The sequence below is a fragment of the Cylas formicarius genome, unplaced genomic scaffold (assembly GCF_029955315.1).
Source record: "Cylas formicarius isolate icCylForm1 unplaced genomic scaffold, icCylForm1.1 PGA_scaffold_10__41_contigs__length_53128322, whole genome shotgun sequence".
Taxonomy (NCBI): Eukaryota; Metazoa; Arthropoda; class Insecta; order Coleoptera; family Brentidae; genus Cylas; species Cylas formicarius.
In genome coordinates, this window is record NW_026844214.1 from 2440237 (window position 1) to 2459520 (window position 19284).

Below are 19284 nucleotides of genomic sequence, written 5' to 3' on the forward strand. Positions count from 1 at the left end.
ATACTTGTTTTACGATTCAAGAAAATGTTGAAAATTTATCGTGGATTAATGAGGGTTATATAATACCAAAAGAATGAAGACTTAATTGAACAAAAATCCAAGTAAAAATTAACACTGATTAGTGATAATATATCAGTAAATACTAGGAAAATTAGTGTTGATTAGCTCATATTAATAACTTTTATATATTTTTTTTACGGTTGGAATTGATGGCTTCAAAAAAAAAATATATATATATATATATATATATATATATATATATATATATATATATATATATATATATATATATATATATTCCTTTTTAATGCTTGTTTAAAGTCCATAACCATGCATCTTCAATAAACCAAAAATATATAGTAAAAATTACACCTATTTGAACTTTTATTTTCATTAAATAGTGGTAAACAAGGTGATCGAAGCGTGGTGCGGTGATGGCGTGTTGCGGCCGCAGCTTGAAAGTCAAGGGGTGTACACGTCATATCCCTACATTTATAGCCAGCCAATAACCGCAACCCCTTATTGATACATTGTTAGCTTTACATGCGTAAATGGTTTTCAAGAAAATATTTTTTTTCTGAAACGTATGTGATAGACGAAAACACGTAAATACGTAAATTAAAAAATTCGCCACACTTTACTAGTAACTGAAAAACCCTATATATAATCGAAAAAATGCCTTCTTCCGCGTTTCCTGCGTTGAATATTTCTTGACAAAATCATGTTTTTTTCTGGAAGCCAAAATAATCAAAGAAAAATTTCCAAAATTTAAAAAAAAATACTTGGTTATATTTCATTACGCCCAATTTCAACTATTCAGAAGTGGGTACGGACTTATGATGCAATTTTAGGACACTTAATCCATATCTTACATAGCACCGAATATCCGGAACACCGTGTACAATAGATGAAAATTTTAAATATGAGAGTTTTAGCTGTCCATACGGGCTATGTAGTGGTCTATGACAAATTGACTACTGAATCACATTCTACCAGTTATAGCCAATTTTTATTGAAAGAGGAACTCAATTTTTAGTTTTTTGCGAATACCAGGCACACAATGTATGAAAATTGGCAAGAATAAAGATTTATAGCACTGGATCTTGTGGATCTTTTGGCTCAATAATTCTTAGACCTTTGCGAAGGCGATTTTTTATTTTTTTAAAATAGTTCTAACAAGATTGCTCTCGAAAAATCGTCGGTGAGCGGGGCAAGTTCGTAAATTGCGCGAATTAGCTTTTTATTTTAAAAAGAAGCCGCTTCGGTAAATATCAAAATTTGTACCGGTAATTGCAATTTAAAATTATATTTTTTCAAATCTCTTGCGTCCCGTGTATTATAGACGAAACCTCAAACTCTCTCTCAACACAGTTTACGATACCGCTCATATCAAATTATCACATCTTTAACAGTTTTTCATGTATCGCCAATAATTCACCCACAAAAGCGGAAATTTCTAGGATCAATTCGGAATTTTTTGCCCACAAACGACTTATCCTGTATATTATAATTCCAACAATGTTCGAAATAGAGGATATAGCTCTGGATTCCCTTAGTTTCCTGGTATCCGAATTTTTCCAATGGAGTAAATGGTTTTCAAAAAACTACTTGTTTTCTGAAACCATGTAGCAATAGTAAATGACGTCATGGCGTCTAGATTCAGGGCGAGAAATGCTGATTTTCATTTGGATTTTTTCCAATATCTCGAACAGCGTATATGATACAGGAAAACCGTAAATACAAAAATTGTAGCCCTTGATACGGCCTATAACACTGTTTGAACGGATTAGCTATTGTTTGTACGAATAATAATTTACTCTCTAAAAGAACAATTTTCAGGGTCTTTAACTTAAAACACCTTGTATATAATCAAAAAAATGCGTGAAACAAAAGTTATGGAGCCGGGTCTCCTACGTATTACGGATGTAAAATTTTTCTGGTCGGATGAATGGCTTTGGAAGAAAAGATGTTTTTCTGGATGCGAAAATAACCACAAAAAAACTAAAAAAAAATACTTCGCGTTATTTTATTGCTCCCAATTTAAAGAGTCTAAATGCTAAAACTTCTCTCCCTAGTCTGAAGTCGGTAGCTGCAAAGTTGGAGTATTACGTTTTTTAATATTGCACGGAATATCGCGAACACACTGTACTTAAAAATCGTAAATACCAAAAGTTTAAGCTGTCTATATGGGCTATATCGTCATGTAAAAGAAACTGATATCTAAAACACAGATTTGAAATTATTGCCAATTTTCAATAATAGGGGGACCCATTTTTCAGTTTTTTTGAATTTATGCACCCTGTATATTCTTGAAAAATTGTCATAAAAGTTTATAGAGTCGTATCTTCTGCTTCTTCTGGTTCAAGGTTTTCATGGATACCGGCGTCGGATCAGGGCCATTTCTTACAAGCTTATGTGACTGTATTCTGAATTCTGTGTGCATAGTATACAACAAAATTACTACTTACTGGTTACTAAAGATTATTTTTGTTTATTTTTGCGTTAAGCAATAAAGCTATTATTATTATTATTATTATTGTTTACTGGCACTACTGCTACCATCATCAATTTTATTTTCTCTAGTCGGATATTTAAATTTGAAGATTTTTTTATGCTGCGTTCTTGAAACAACAAACATAGAATAGTACGTAAGTATCACCCTAAATGGCCTTGAATTGGCATTAAAAGTTTTTTACTCAATAAGCATTAGATGCCATTTGTTGACAAAAAAAGGGTTAAGATTTACATCTTCGTTGATCTTCTTCGTAATAAATGTATCATCGCACCAACTTGCGGAAACGGAAAAATCATTTCTTTCAAAAGGTTCGACTCAGCAAAAACCGACGCAGGAGGAATCCAGAAGTTTTGTAAAAAGTAATATATACAATATATACAATTTACACCAGCATCTATAAAACTATGTTGTTGCAGAAATAACTCGTGTTTAGAAAAAACGATATTTCAGCATTAACAAACAAAAATGAGGGTTCGGATTGTTTCATTATCCGTGCGAAATGCAGACGCGGAGATCAGCAAAATAAATTCCACTCGATCTAGGCCGAAGGCCACGGGCACACCTCGGCAAGGTCAAGTTCGTTCGCCTTTACGAGCTCTGACTCGCTGGTTTGTAAACCTCTCTCGACCTCCCTCACCTACGAAATGTTATCTACCAAAGTATCATTTACGTATCCCATCAATATTTTGATATGCTCGCGGAATCGAATTTTGTAACTGGTACGATAAAGTGAGAGTTTTTTAAATAAATGCTGTACTTACTTATATACAGGGTGCGGCAGCATAACTTCCTTTTTTTAAACGCGCGCCATTCAGTTGATGTCATAGTGGGGCGCTAGTGGTCTCGTTCAAGAGGGGGTACTGTAAAGTTTTGTCCCGACACGGTTCAGTCGCCATCATGCGTTGGAATAGTGAGGAGCGTGCCTTTGCCGTTGAGGCCTACTTTTCAAGCGGTTGTTCGGTTGTTGCAACACAGCGTGCATTTCAGAATCGCTTTAATTTAGCCCCGTTGGCTCCCGTCCCAGACCGCAAATCAATTGTTACATGGGTCACTACATTCAGACAAACTGCAAGTGCGACAAAACGAAGAACTGGAGTCCCTCGGCCCGTTAGATCACCTGAGAACATTGAAGCAGTGAGAGCTTCAATGTTGCGATCACCACGGCGTTCTGCGCGCAAACACGCATCTGCCCTTGGACTATCCGATCGTTCTGTGAGAAGAATTCTTCGTGATGATCTTCATTTTCATCCCTATAAGATGGCGATAGTGCAGGAACTTACAGAACGTGACTTCAATTCTCGGATGAAAGCGTGTGAGCTTCTTCTTGATGTCGTTCCCGAGGGTGCTATTGTTTTTTTTAGCGATGAAGCCCATTTTCATTTATGTGGGTCGGTTAACAAACAAAACATGCGCTACTGGGCTGACACCAACCCTCGACAATTGCATCAAAGGCCTTTGCATTCACCCAAAGTCACAGTGTGGTGTGCAATTTCCTCAGCTGGAATTATTGGTCCCTGGTTTTTTGAGGAAAATGAGGTTACAGTGACAGTGAATTCGGACCGGTATGTAAACATGCTACAGATTTTTTTTTCCCACGGCTAGAAGAGTTGGATTTGGGGGACACTTGGTTCCAACAAGACGGTGCAACAGCACACACTTCAAGAGCATCGATGGCTGTTTTGAGGGAACACTTTCCAGAGCGCCTTATCTCAATTTTGAGGCGATTTGGAATGGCCGGCACGCTCTCCCGATCTGTCCCCTTGTGATTTTTCTCTATGGGGTTTTTTGAAATCCCTGGTTTATGTGAACCGTCCAAGAACCCTACAAGATTTGAAGACCAACATCGAAGAAGAAATTGCCAACATAACACCAGCTATGCTAACAAGAGTCATGACAAACGCCAGATATCGGTTTACGCAATGTATGGAGAATGAGGGACGTCACCTAACAGATTTGATCTTCAAAACAATGTAAATAAAAACTTTAGACATGTACCTACATTATAAAAAATAAATAAAGATTTTCCGATGCACACAATAGTTTTTATTGAGTTTTGAAAAAAGGAAGTTATGCTGCCGCACCCTGTACTTATATAGTGCCTTTACAACCGACCCCGTAATTAACTTTGTTCTCTGTTCTTCTAGGATTAAAACACTTTCTATTTTAATTAGATGTGCGTGTTGTTCTTTAAAAACTCGCGAAGTACCATGGTCTTCTCCCACTTTCCTCTTGACTATCCTATATGCAACAATTTTGCTTACGGTTGACTTCGGAACTTTGGTCATGTCACTTGTTTTTATTGCTGCTCCTACTTCCCCTTCTGAATTTCTAATAAAATTAGAAATATTCAAAACAATTTGATTAGCATCCGAACACATATGCTGAATCAGTTCGTCTTCTATGTCTTCTTCTGCTTCATTCCACGGTCACCACATTTTAAAGTATTAAAAAGTATTGAAAACATTGAAAAAATGTTTAAATGTAAAAGCAATATATCCACTATATTTTTGGTCGTATTATAATAACAGTTCTTCGCGTTGGCCAATACGATGAATTGAGAACTTTGTTTTACCGCAACCGCAAATAATATTGTTTACAATTTCCCCTTGCTGGGTATTTTTGACCCAAAGACCCTAAATTCGAGTAGTTTGATATATGTCACTCCCTAACATGTAGAGATACATACTTTTTTGACGTCGTCTTTCGAGAGTACTGACTTTCGTATGCAGGAAAACTTTGAACCTGTTTCACTGTCGGTCAAAACTTCTTCAGGCCATTGAAGTTTTGGTGTTAGTTCTTAATGGAGTGAGTCATCTGAAAATTTATTTTTACATTACATCCTACTCTAGCTTTAACGGCGTTTCCATTCTCATCTATATACTTTTTACCAGTATTTCTTAAAACTTTTACCTCTTCTCTTTCTTCTCTTGATCGGCATTATCTTTTTTTCTGTTCAGGAAATTTCTTTTTCTATTTTTATACTATTCTTTGTGTTGCCGGTATTCATGTGGTTTTTTTTAGCCTCCGGTTGTAAATTTTCTTTTTAGGATGAAGAAACATCAACATTTTCAGCAATAAAATTGAATCTACTAAATAGTCATCAGAAAAATAATACTGGTCTTCGGGCTCTTTTTGGAGTATCTGTTTTTTAAGTGCAGATATATTAGTTTGTTCAAGTAACAGCGTCCACTTGCTCCTTTTCAATATAAAGAAAACCATCTGTCAAAGCAGTAGCACAGAAAGTGGAAGAATATGTGATGTTCTTTTAGTCATTATAACTCTTGTTTTCGTCGCAAAAATTAGTTAATGTGCAATTTAAAACACAAAATACCGACCGGTCTTGTCAAAACACATCGACTAATAAACTTCTAGTAAAACCCAAAAATAAAAATCAACGTGCATGCCAGGCATGCAAAAATCATACGAGAATAACACTTAATGGCTTATTAAGAACTAAAAAAATCATTGCCAAGATAAAAAAAGTTTACTTATACTATAAAATTAATAATCTATTAAGATATTACATGTTACAACTTATTTTCTGATTCACTTGATATGCATTAATATTAAACATATTAATATGAAGATATAATATTTTAGTCATTTTATGGACTTACTGCTTATTCACCGAGACCAGAGAAATACAATAATACGTAGGATTTGTGACCGAAGAATTTCGTCAGTATATTATTTCCTAGTAATGACAATATATTCGTCAGTTTTGATATATTAGCACAAAACAATGACCAATTTACGAGGTTAGCGCCAAAAGTTTCCGGCCCGACAGAGCAGCTCCAGTATCACGATAAAACTTTGTCTTCTTAGTAGGCTGCGAAAAAAAAATTGAACTCTTGTGTCAAATAGATTTTTATTGACAGCATTTTAAACAAGACGTATCCGAAAAAATGTTTTTTAAATTTTCTTGGTCGAGATACCAAAGGGAAACACTTTTATAAGTTGAGGATATTGTATATTCATAAACATTTTCGCACTAAAGAAGTCAAACTTAAACTCTGTGATATGTTAGTTTTATCCCATGTCGCTTATCGCAGTATTGTCTATTGGCCAGCTATACTTAATCGAGATAAGGAGAGACTCCAACGACTTCAGAATGCCTGTATTCGTTTTAGTGGCAATCTCAGAAAGTATGACCGTATTTCATAATGCCTCTCTAATTCGGGTTGGCTCAAGCTGGAGGAACGATATAAAGTTCAGTTAGCCACTTTTGTTTTTTTACTGAACTACAATAAGACCCAATCGTACTTTTTTGATAAAATTTGCAGAGGAAATGATATTCATAATGGAGACACCCGTCATCGTTTACGATATTGCGTTCCGAGACACACTTCGGTAACTTTCCCGAGATCTTTTAGCTATAACGCAGTTAAATTATTTAATGAAATTTCTTATGCCTCCCCACAATAAAGTCCTTTAAAAAAACGTTAATATTGTTTATTAGACCCGCCCGTAACTAGTAAAAGGGTATGAATTTATAATGTGCGTCTATTTCTTCTGTTTACGATGTATATAGGGGTGTGTATTTTGTTGGCAATTATGGTGTCGGTGCTGTTGTTCTTGTGGTTACATGGAAGAGCGTAATTTGCCAACGTCGTCCCTCTTGTATTGTTACTTATATTGTAATATTTTGATTATCAATAAAGACAGTTTATTATTATTATTATTATCTTTAAAAGAAGCGCTATCATAAGGGAGGGAGAGAGAGGGAGAGGGAGGGAGAAGGTAGAGGGGGAGAGAGAGTAAATATCTAAAATTTTAAAATGAAGCGATGAATATTTAATTTGATTTATCTACATTTTTGCTTAAAAAAAGTGAAATACTCAAACGGAGCATTTCATTTTGTTAAAAGAAACTTAGGATATTAAAAAGTTATTTTTATTTTAATTCGACATGGTTTTGCGTATATGCAAACCTTGCTTATGCTCAAATCGAGCTTAACCTATTTGAATCAAGTATTTCCGTGTATCCTGTAATATTTAAGCGTCCGCCATCGCACCGTCGAACCGTCGCAAGTGCAACCCTCGAGATATTTTGAACCCACACGGAATATATTGATTGTATCCGCTCCACCTATTAATAACGACAAAACACAAATGCGAAATCGATACAAAACGGACAGATAGTCTCGTGTATTGCTTTCTTCTATTATTAATCGGAACTGGCGTGTACGAAAATTTAAGTAATTTGTTTTATTACGGTTCGTATTGCGTTATGAAGCTAGGAAAAGTGACAAAATAAAAAGTAATAAAAAAAACGCACGGTGAAGCAGAAAATGGCTCTGGCCGAATGATCCCAGCAGTCGTGGCCAATAGAAGTAAAAGAAGAAGAAGATGAAGAAAATGGCTCCTGATACGCGTTGAATCAGTGCTGCATGACCTTAAAATAGGGGATTTACATAGTCTCAAAAACTTCACCATAATGAGAATCACGTGGTAATTTAAAACTACAAAATGCACCAATCAACACATTTCTATTAAAAACAAAATCTGAATTCCTATACTTACATTTTAACAATACTATTAGAGGGTAAACAAAACAAAACGAATACAGCATAATGCAAAATAAAGAAGACAGAAAATACAAAATAAAAACAGGCCTTTTAAATGCAAAATCCAAAGGTGCAAAGATACAATGTACTTACTTTTTATAAATCGAATTCAAAATCAGATTGTATAGACACACATTAAGCTCACAAAATCAATTCTTCTTATACGAAATTTAACAAGAAGTGTAGCTGCCTGCCATGGATATTCTTCCAATATATGTCACAGTCATGCGTAACAGTTCAAATCACCCTTATACACACAAAATGGCTGCATGTCACTCTTTTATACAGAGACTTCTTAATACGCCACTCTCAACAGAAAATTACAACAAAGAAGTTAATATCATTAAACAAATTGCACTGAACAACGGCTCCAATATGATAAAATTATAAATAAAAAACAAATTCAGACAACAGTAAACTCTATTTATCCGAAACCTAATACAGAACACGAACAATTTAAAACAATTACATGCATAGGAGAACCTAGTGAAAAAGTTTCAAAACATTTGCCAAAATCTGGTTTAAAAATAACTTTCAGAACTAACAACACAATAGGAAAATTTTTAAATAACAATAAAACGAAATGTCCAAAATCTCAAAAATCAGGTGTCTACAGGTTGAAATGCGGATCTTATCCTAAAATTTATATTGGACAAACAGGTAGATCCTTCAAGACACGCATTAACGAACATAAAAGAGCATTTAAAAACAACAGTCTAGATTCTAACTATGCTACACACTTAAACACAGAAAAACACATTTTTGACGACAATTTTGATATTTTACATACAGCCACAAAAAGTGGAAAATTAAATTTATTGAGAGCCATGGAGATTAACAAAATGAGATATTCAATTGTATTGCTTAACGATCAATCAGATTTAAATACCTATAGCCTTTATTGAACTAAAATTTCCACAACAGCATTAATTAAGGTTTTATGGGCATTTTTCGGTATATACAGTAGCAGGTGTTGTCGAAACAATTGTCATGTAAAAATATATAATTTCGTGAAAATCTGAACATTTAGATCTGATTTATTTTGAATTTATATGTTTTAACATCAACAACAACATAATGTCATTTCGAATTCCGAAACTTTTAGCAAAAATGTACATGAACTAAGCACATTCAGATTTACCACTGAATAATGAAATTCTAGGTCGAAAGTAAACTTCAATGTTTTAATTAGTCAATATTTTAAGGAACGAACATTTTTTTAAAACCAATAAACGTGTATGTAACTTAAATAATACTTGTGAGATTTCAGAAAACACATTTACTTGAATCAAACAAACATTTATTGCCCCGCCGACCATTAAAAAGGGGATAAGCATTTATTTGAACAAATATGTATTTGATACGAACAATTTCAGGCTACCATCAAAGAAATATATTTTTAAAGAAACTCCAAATGTAATATCAAACAATTCTTCTTCAGTATGCCTACCAATATGAATGATTAAAATACAAAGATTGCTGTAGGGACAAATTTATTACCTCAAAACTACTACCTAACTGAGTTCTGACTCAAATATCAAGTTCAGAACTCGTAACGCCCCCGGAAATAGTGATAATTTGATTCCCAGGGAAATTTTACATTACTTTACTTTGAGTTTGTAGTATTTATACAGCAACATTTAAAACGGCATTTGACTCAAAAGTTTAAAAGTTTACCGAACGTGTTGCATTCTATACTTTTTCTACGACCGTTAGTTTTTGGATACATTTTCGCAAGCAAGTATATTTGAAGATGTAGTTAAAATTCAAAATGAGTCTAAAACACACTTTCATGTACTTTCTCCTGAAACAATGGGTCTTATAATAATAATTACTGAGGACTTTATTTTCAAAAATGTAAAAGTTACGTAGGTTGCCATAAAAAATATTAATTTGGATGAGCAAAGTTCCGGGAATAACATACTTTTGTTTGATTATGAGTGTTATCCCAATAGTTCAGTTGGTCAATTAAATATTGAAGGCAGCTTAATTTTTGATCAAAAAAATAGAATTAAAACCTGTTTCTCAGATTATTATAAAAATGTAGAATGTAGAAAGGGTTATTTCCACATAGCTATAAGAAAATATAGTGCCCCTAATGCAATGAAAAGTGAAGGTGTGGATCTTTTGCGCATGCGTCACCCCCTAACTAACTGGGTTGTCGCATTACCGTAATTTTTCTGAAAAAAATTACAATTTTTATAAAAACGTAAAATCATTCTCTGAAATCCGAGCCGAGTCAAGCAGTTGCTATTGTCAGAGAATACTAACAGTCTGTGCCATTATTGTTTAGATATTTGGTGTTTATGATTCTCTCCGTACCTTTTTCGTGTTTTGTGGAAAACTTGTTGTGTTTGTGATCAAAACCGTAAGCAACAAAATGTGCCTATATACGGGTAAGTGTTGCTTTATGTACAAGTTGATTTCAAAGATTTAAAAGTGGTTTCTATAGGACTGCCACTCACAAACTTGTATAGTTTGTGCTTTCATGAGGACCTCATAGCATCTCCGACAAACCCGAGTGATTTAACAAGATAATGATAACCAAGAAAAGTTATCGTTTGTCATCACCCTTAGTCAAAACAAAATTGCCTTTCGGTTGGTCAAAAATTTACAGAAATTATTACCGCAGAAAGTGGGGAATTACCAGAATCGGTTCAGCTGCAACAGGAAGAATTCAAACTATAAATCTGCAGGATATTTTTGGCAAGTCTGAAGGCATTACAGGAAATTTTTGAGAAATGCTAGGAATTCTAGGTAAAGTCTGTTCATAGATATAAGAAAGTGACTAACTGATACAAATTAACGAAAGACTGCTGTAAGAATGAAATATAGCCGAACAGGTCCGTACTTTGCTTAGAATTTAATTATTTGGGGTTTCATTAGGAAAGATACTAAACAATATTTATTTATGTGTGCATTTATGTTTAAATCTAAAAGAAAATTACAAATTATTTTTATTACCTACTTAAATTACTTAAAATTATTCACATATTAGTATCACTATCGCTATCATCGCCTGTTCTAATTATTATTATTATAATACTAATTAATATTATTATTATTAATATTATTATTATTAATATTATTATTATTAATATTATTATTATTAATATTATTATTATTAATATTATTCTTTTGTGTCACATGGGGAAGGGGTTTTAGTCCACTGTCTACTGTGATAATTTGCATTGTCCATTACAATGACGCTATTAGGAGGAATGTTTGGAACTAGTTTGTTTTTAAACCAACTTTCAAATAAATCACCGGTGGTGTCTTCATGGTAATCCAGAGAAGAATCTTTAATATTTTTCGCAGAGAGAGAAAGTGCATTGGGATTCCAACAATCTTTAGAGACAGCATGCAAAATAGTTATTCTTTTACCTCTTTTTGATGGCGCGTTTGTTTTACATTTATTAGTTGAGTCAACAAAACCCTTTTCCAGAGTATCATAAGTGTCGATCTAGGCTTCATCCATGTAAATAATTGGCCTTTGTTGTTCTCTGTAAAAACTAATTTTTTCTAAATATTCCAGTCGCCATTTCCGAATTCTAAAAGATTCCATTAAAACTTGCCTTTTGTCAATTTTTTTAAATCTAAAACCCCATAAGGCAGTTCTGCCACATTCAACACCGGTTTCATCTTTTTCAAGCCTCCTTATTAAGATATCTAATGTAGGCACGCTTTGTTCCTCGTATAAATGGTAAATTTTACGCCGTATTATATCTTGAATACTTTCATCTACACTCGAGAAAATGTCAGCATCGCTTCTTTTTTTCCTCGCTGAAATGGGATTATTCAAATTTTCCGTACAGTTGATGTATTTTCGACAATGTGGCCGTTTCTTCTAAAGATGCTTACTTGCTGGCACCACGTTCAATGAGAATCAAATAAACATTGTTTATAACTTCCTTAGTTTCAATAGAATAGCGTTTTCTACATTTGGGCGGGAGCATCTCCTGAGATACACTAGAGTCGCACATATTTTGCATAATTCGCACACGGTTCAACACACGCTGTATTACACACGAAATAAGAATAATTACTAATAAACTTAAACTAAGTATATGGAATATCTAGAAAAAATTAGGATTTACACAGAACAACAACGGCCAAGTTTTACTTGGATGAAACCTGGTTTGAGACTTATGATACCCCGGAAAAGGGTTGGGTTGACTCAACTGATAAGCGTAAAACAAACGCGCCATCAAAAAGAGGTAAAAGAATAACTATTTTGCATGCTGGCTCTAAATATGGTTGGATTCCAAATGGACTTTCTCTGTCTGCGAAAAATATTGAAGATTCTTCTCTGGATTACCATGAAGACACCACCGCTGATTTATTTGAAAGATGGTTTAAAAACAAACTAGATCCAAACATTCCTACTAATAGCGTAATTGTAATGGATAACGCAAGTTATCACAGTAGACAGTTGACTAAAACCCCTTCCTCATGTGACACAAAAGCAACAATCAAAAACTGCATGTATAATAACGGCATTTATTTTCACGAAGATTATACCAAAAAGCAATTAATTGAGGTTCTACAAAGCTTGAACCTACAAAAGGAATACGTCTGTACATTTAATCCCATTGAACATGTTTGGCATGAACTGAAATCTGTCATTCGTCGTAACAATGTTTTTCCCCTTGTTAACTCCAATGTCCTCCAACACCACCGCTGATTTATTTGAAAGTGTGTTTAAAGACAAAATAGTTCCAAACATTCCTACTGATTATACTAATATATTATGTGAATAATTTTAACTAATTTAAATAGGTAATGAAAATAATTTGTAATTTTATTTTAGATTGGAACATAAATACATACATAAATAAATAAATAAATATTGTTTAGTATCTTTCCTAACAAAACCCCAAATAATTGAATTCTAAGCAAAGTACGGACCTGTTCGGCCATATTTCATTCTTACAGCTTGCCTGGGTCTTTTCTTAATTCGTATCAGTTAGTCACTTTCTTATATCTATGAACAGACTTTACTAAATAAATAAAGTTCTGTTATCCGTTATAGGCTACTGTAGTATTTTCAGTGTGACGCATTATTTTAAACCGCCATAACACTACTTTAGTACTTGGACACAAATAATATATGGCATTCGTAACAGTATACGCGACCTTCCCCTCTCTTTTATACTGATCGGTTAGACCTATATTTTTTATGCTCTGTGAATGTTGTCGGTAATATAGGTCCCGGTAATGTGTCGGTGGTCTGTGTGTGCTTGGTCGTTCGGCAGGCATGACTACCGCTGCATCAGAAATAAAGTTTTAAAATTATGAGAAACCCGGGTTTATCGTGGGCATAAGTTTTTTCATTGTCCATTTGCTTCAAGTTAGTCTGATTGTAATTTAGGAATGACTCGAGGTCCGCAAGGTCTTAAAAACTGAAATAAGCATAGTGTGTAATTTTAATTATTTACGAGGTATAAATCTGCATCGCATGGAAAACCCATAACCTATGAGCGTAATAACGTTTTTCCCACTGTCAAACAGCCCATTACGCCGAAAGGTGAACGATCTGCACGAGAGAAATTACGCCGTATGACGAAGTCTTTCTCTTCCTGGAACGGGAACAACAAACGACACTAACAATTATTAAGAAATGTAAAACCGTCTCATAAATAGAACCGTATTCGTCATAATTTAAAACTAGTTTTGCGCACACATTCATTATGGAATGCGTTGACGTTGTAATGTGTGCGCCGGGTCGATAAGCAGATACGAAAATTTATAATGAATAATCGACTTCGAGTAAATAAACAATTATTCAATTCAGTTCACCGATTCCGCAATACGTATAATTTTACATCGTGCACCTGGACGCATTAAACTAAAAAAATTAAATATAGGTACGAGAATATAATGCCGTTGTTTGTTTTTAGGTATGACGTAAGTGGGTATTCTTTATTCCGAGGCTGTAACCACCACCGTTTTTAGTGGACACCTACACAAAAAAAAACGAAAAAATGACACAAGTAATATTTAGTTTTATTTTTACTTTTTATAAAACTTCTGGATTCCTCCTGCGTAGGTTTTTGTTGACTCGAACTAGCTAACGTTTCACCAATCATCCTGTTGGCTTCTTCAGAGCTTGACTGAAACTGGCTCGTATTTTATTCTGTACCTGCTTATATATTGTTTGAGGGGGGCGCTAATGAGGGGCATAAAAACCATCTCGGATGACTGATTCCCATATTGGTAACAGGTAGAGACCTGAGTCGCCGTTAAGATTACACTCATTTAAGAACACACTCATGAAACCGGACATAACATTTTATTCGATAAAACAAAAATTCTCGGATATAATTAGTTCATCTACCAACGAAAAATCCGAGAGTCTATAGAAATTTATAAACAATCTAACAAACTTATTATGTTTTTTAATATTGCACGGAATATCGCGAACACCCTGTACAATACTTAAAAACCGTAAATACAAAAGTTTAAGCTGCCTATATGGGCTATATCGTCATGTAAAAGAAACTGACATTTAAAACACAGAATTGAAATTATTGCCAACTTTCAATAATAGGGGGACCAGTTTTTTTTGAATTTGCGGAGCACCCTGTATATTCTTGAAACATTGTCACAAATAAAAGTTTATAGAGCGTATCTTCTACTAGTTCTGGTTCAAGAATTTTTTTGGTCAAATGATGTTTTTTGTAGACCCTTATTACTCGCCCGATTTTTTATTTTTCTTAGAATACTTCCCGACACTCCAGCCCCCCTCCCCCCCCCCCCGCCCCTTTTCAGTAGGTTCCGTCACGGCAAAGCTGCATATATGTGCCGAGTATCAGCTTCAAATTTCGGACACTTATCGTGTTTCATAGCAAGGTACAAAAAACAGTCGAAAATCGCGAAAAAAGATGGATACCGGTGTCGGATCAGGGATGTGTGCCTTGTGGAGGATTAAAAAGGAGGCAAATTTCAATTTTGTAGCTCCAACGGTTCGAAAATTATTCAGGAAAAAAAAATACGAGAACGGAGATCGGGCAGACAAAAACAATTTTTTTTATCAACGCTGATTATATCTGTACCAATGGCGATCCCATAGGACCTACCGTTACCGAAATATAAAATTTTTATACGAGCACAGATACTTTCGAAAAATTCGATTTAATCGATTTTCGAAAGTAACAAGTCAAAAAAAAGGCACAAACATAAATACATTTAACATTTTCGAAAATACAAAACTATTAATTAAACAGTAGACAGTGCTAATTACAATTCGTTTTCAAAATGCCCACCGTTCATTTCTAAACATTTTAAAAGCTAATTTGGATTTTGAAAAAAAGGGAAGAAGAAAAAACACGCCGACAAATTACTGCTGCCGACACACCCTGCCATAACATGCGCAAAGTAAATTTAAATGCTCGTACCTACCTTATTCGGAGAAAAATCATCGGGTACCGGTTAGGCCTGCAACAAAAATAAAAAAATGTCAACTCGTTAATCCGCTGTCGCGGTATATACCTGAACGGAGGCAACGCTCCTCGTTCAAGAAACTATAACGTTCGTATAATAAAATCGAAGAAGAAATTGCAATTAGAAGCGTATACATACAGCTGCCACTTTTTCGATGCCATTGTATGCGGCTAGCTTTCACACCACTAAAGGTTAAATGGGATAAAAGATGCATGCCCTGAGGCTACCGAAATTAAATTTACGCGGGCGCGCTGTGAAATATTTTAGAAGAAAAAAAAAACAAATTCTTTGGTCATACCATTTCCTTCCAATAGCCCTATTATTTCCAGTTTTGTAAATGAAGCAATAATAAAGTTTCGATCAATCCGTTTTGTCCCAGTCGTGCGTCTACGATTCCTGTGTCACATCCATGAAATGTTTTTGCACATCCATTTAGAAATTGTATGATTATTGTATTAACTTTATGTGTAAAGGAAAGATCTTATATATGACTTCAAAAGTTAACAAAAGCGGTACATAAATTTGTATCACATTTTCAAATAAATCCAAAATAGCAAAAAAAAAATAATATTTTGGATTTGTATTGCCATTTCTGTTAAGTCTATAGCATGTAGATTACATCACAGAAAAGATACACTGGTGCGAAATATATACTGGTTCGAGAATGCACCTCTGGTTTCACTGTTAAACGAAACTTTGATATTGCAAGTCTAGACAAGTCGGCGCATGTAGAATAAACATCCAACAATTAGCGTGTTCTTGAGTATTAGTTCGTGCCTTGTGCAGTGAACGTTACAGTTCGTAAAATATGGCATTTTCGAGGTAATTTACTCAAAAAGAATTAGAGGCGGCTATGGAGGAGATCGTGATGGATGAGGACAATAACAATGAAAGGAAATGGATTTACGTATTCTTATGTATTGTTGCATTCCATTCCTTGTAAATGTATGCTATAAATAATGTGAAAAAAATATTTGCAGAACATATTGACGCGGTCTATATTCCACTCGAAGTGGATACCTCGAAGAAGATATGAACGATAACATAAATCTACAAGAGTTTGAGGAACCAACTGACATAGTTGGAACTTTGGAGTTACATACAGCTGTCCTTCAACAGTTCTATGATTCATCAACTACTGAACCTGAATGGGGCTCATCAGATGTTAAAACCCTGGAATTCAAAAGATCGAATACACTCACACACCTATATCCGATGATTTTAGATCATGTAAGGCTTTCTGGAAAAACTTCGCTTAAAATATTGTTTATGTTTTTTGATGACGAAAAGATTGATTTGATTTTAAATCTTACACTGCTTTGCGACTTTTAAAAACGGATAAAACAATTACTCAAAAAATCTGGCACCTGCCATGTATGAAGTGCGTTATGATAATCAGGTTACCTCATGATTGTTCACGCTAATAAAGCCCGAAAGAGATGTAGAATCTGCCACAGCCACACAATTTACGCTTGTAATAAGAGTAATGTGCATTTATATACTTCATGCTTTGTAAAATATCACCAAAAATGAAACCAGTGGTGCGCTCACGCAACGTAAAATATTTGGAAAACAATCTGCTTTTAGTTGTTTTCTGTCGAATTTGAACTTTCTTTTGTATATTTATGTATAAATTAAATGTTACATCTTATGTGCCCCAAAACATTATTTAATGTTTTTTCCCAGTGGTTCGTTTACGCACCAGTATTTTTTGTATGTTTCGAGTTTTTATTTATTCTTTTTTTACACATGTAATGTATTCTTAAGTGCACCAAAATAAACAATCTCAGAGCAAAAGAGTATTTTTTTTATGCTTGGGATAATATGGGTTAAATAAACTGTGCTCGTAGTAGTGATTCGGGACTAGTGAATGTATGGTATGTTTGCCCCAATGATCTTTACCAAGATACAAAAAGTTGTTCAAAAGTAGCAGGGTTCAAAAAGAGTTCACTTGTTTGTCTACAGAATAGCTGTAACACTGTAAACAAGAGAGTTGATAACCGATGAGTTTTGGACCGAATGGTGATGTGACCAAATGTTAGGTCTGATTTTCTATTGATAAGAATATCTAAGAATGGAAGGTTATTATTAGTTTTGAACTCAATGGTAAAACGTATGTTAGGGTGTATAGAGTTTAAATGTCTACTAGGGTGACCATGAGGCCAAATAACAAAAGTATCATCGACGTAGCTTTTCCATAATTTTGGTTTTAGATGAAAGGTGTCAAGAGCTTTCTCCTCAAATTGAAAAATATGAAAATGCACAAAAATTCAGTGTGCTATACTAAAGATTTCATCGTTGAACCCCAAAACATTTGTAGAGAGCGGCAGATTTAAAACGAGCCTATACCGTGTATCTCAAAATCTATATGAGTGTTACAAAAAAAATAAATAAATACAAAAATTTTTGTTAGCAAAATGATCTTTTATGTATTATTTCAGTTGTCACTCAATTACATACAGGATGATCCATATTTTATTACGTTTTTAAATAGCTCTTCAAAAGATGAATCCAAAGATATTTATGTATGCGTTATTATTACCGGATATCTTCGGGATTCAAGTTATGTGTCAAAGGTTTTTGGTATATTGCGCAGGGTAAAAACGTAACACATTTTTGAAAAAAAAAAACAAATTTGAAATTTTGAAAAAATAAATTGTATTTTTATCAAATCGCGATGTATATTTTTTGCATTTTCGGAGAGCCCTATAAAAGAAGAATCCAACGATATTTGTTCAATGTTCATCAATTCCAAGGCAATATCAACGCAATTAATTAATTAGATTTCTTAGCTTCTGAGTTTGAGTTAATAATATGAACGACTTTGTGAATTTGTGATAAATAAACAAGGCAGAAGATCGGTTAAAGTATGGCGCGGGTATTTGGAGAGATAGAATTTTAGGGAAAATATTGCATGATTTTGAAATAGAACATCCAAATTTAATTTGATAACAACATTGCGCTCCTTATCAACGAAGCGGTGAATTTTTAAATGGAAATTTGAGGACTTCTCTTATATCTTTTAAGGTGCCCCATAAAGAGAAGTATACAAAAACAATTGAAGTTTTTGACTTAATTTAAATTAACCCATTAAATGCGACCTATTAAATGCCATAAATCATTTGGTAATACTTGCACTATTCAATATGTGGATTTTATTTTTCAAAAGGTTTGTTAAATATTGTTTTAAAAATAAATTTTTGACACGACTTTTTAATAAATCGTTATCGATACAGGAATTTTATGAAAAAACATTAAGGACGCTTTCAGAATTAAAAATCAATAAATTCAAAACGGTGCATCGCAGACCTATATATAGATAGTTGGATTCGTCTTTTCAAAGCCTATCCGGAAATATTTCAATTTTGAACATTGTGTGAGAAAAAGTATTATCCTATAAAAGATGTTATCGTTTATCTTTTACAGTGATATGTAAAAATGTGTTCCATTGAAAAATATATCACTTTATTTGACCGTCCTGTATATAATGGAGTGACAATTGAAATAATACAAACGATCAGTTTTCTGGACACAACTTTTTCATACAAACTTCATCTCGTAAATTGAGAGCCTCAACTTCTTTGTTTAAGTAAAATTAGATGAATCTCCGATACTTTAATTTTGGCAGCTTCACGAAATTATGTATCTAGCGACACAGTTTGCGTCAAATCGTATAATTTCAATGGTTGAAAAGTTACCCACACAATATCATTGAAAGAGTGGCCGCCCAGTATAAACGCAAAACGTGAAACTTCATCTG

The 19284-nt window shown here is 33.9% G+C and overlaps 1 protein-coding gene across 9 annotated transcripts in view; it reads right to left on the bottom strand.

Annotated features, from left to right (window-relative positions):
• LOC132700053 (bromodomain adjacent to zinc finger domain protein 2B) overlaps nt 1-19284 on the bottom strand; it is a 131331-nt gene that overhangs the window by 89932 nt on the left and 22115 nt on the right. For 8 of the 9 annotated variants that reach the window (XR_009618597.1, XM_060667175.1, XM_060667210.1 and 5 more), the window contains exon 3: nt 15483-15518. The gene's annotated coding sequence lies outside the window, so the exon portion shown is untranslated. Of the gene's footprint in view, nt 1-15478; nt 15519-19284 lie in introns of all 9 variants that reach the window. The other variant, XM_060667166.1, reaches the window with a different exon arrangement.